The following is a 1,237-nucleotide window of genomic DNA, read 5'->3' on the forward strand; positions in this document are numbered from 1 at the left end:
GGGACCCCGGGCCCCGGGGACCTGCCGGGCCCCCCGGCCTGAAGGGAGAGAAGGTAAGGCGCCACTGAGGATGCTCCACGCTGGGGCTGGACATAGCATTGCTCTCCAGTGGGGATGCCTATCCCCATCTCATGGGCACTCCCATCTCACGGTCATGGCTGTTGCCTTTCCTAATCCCCAGGGTGACAGCAAAGAAGGTTTCCCAGGGCCACCCGGCCGCCCAGGGGACCCAGGAGACCGGGTGAGTTTCCCAAGAGAAGGTAAGGTGGGCAGGAGCCGGCCTTGCCAGTGAGCCGAGCCCTGAAGGCACCCTGGAGGGCTCCCGCTCCAGCCAGCCTGCACGTTTGCCCTGCCACGCCAGAGGTGACATCTTCTCCATCCTCCTTCACAGGGCCCTAGGGGACCGCCGGGGGAGCAGGGCAGGAAGGTGAGTGGTGCGGGGACCAAAGGGATGCTCTTGCCTTGCCTTCGGTGGGGAGAAAAGGGATCTGGGTGCCACGGTGGGACCCGTGCTGTCCCCTGCGGGTCCTGCTGCCCCTAACCCCATCTTCCTCCTCTGCCAGGGAGACCCACCGGGTGAACTGGGAGAGATGGGCGAGAAGGTGAGATGGCATTGGAGTGGGATCGTGCCATTTGGCAGCGTTGGCGGGTCCTGCTGTCCCTATGGCCCCATGGTGGCTGTGCCCAGAGGTTGCTGTCAGAGCCCAGTGGTCTTGGATGGGATTCAGGGCTGGGCCTCAAAGGGCTCTGGGGCAGGGGGAAATGTGGTGTGGAGGAAGGCTCCCTGAAGCCCTCCTCTGCTTCGCTCTGCAGGGAGACCGTGGTGTGCCGGGCTCCGAGGGCGAGAAGAGGTGGGCTGGGGCGGCCGTGGCCACGGGGATGATGCCTGCCCTGCCCTGGAACAGCTGCCCTGGCACAGGGTGGGGCGATGCCCCTGACACCTTCCTCTTCCCCGCCTCATGCAGGGCGAAGCTGGAGCCCCAGGGCGCCCAGGGCCGTCGGGCAGAGAGGTGAGTCGGGGCAGTGGCCGCAGTGCTGTGGACCTGGCACCCCAGGAGCAGGGGGCTGCCGTGCCCCAGCTGCGCGTCCCCCGCACCGCCATCCCCCTCAGGTCTCTTCTCTTGCCACAGGGAGCTCCGGGACCGGCCGGCCCCCGCGGGGAGAAGGTGAGGGTGAAGTGGGATCCTGGGGGGCTGGTGGGGGGCTGCTGGGGAAGGGGTCGGCAATGACACCTGTG

The sequence above is a fragment of the Cariama cristata genome, unplaced genomic scaffold, assembly GCF_000690535.1.
Source record: "Cariama cristata isolate BGI_N322 unplaced genomic scaffold, ASM69053v1 scaffold35941, whole genome shotgun sequence".
In the NCBI taxonomy this organism is placed as follows: domain Eukaryota; kingdom Metazoa; phylum Chordata; class Aves; order Cariamiformes; family Cariamidae; genus Cariama; species Cariama cristata.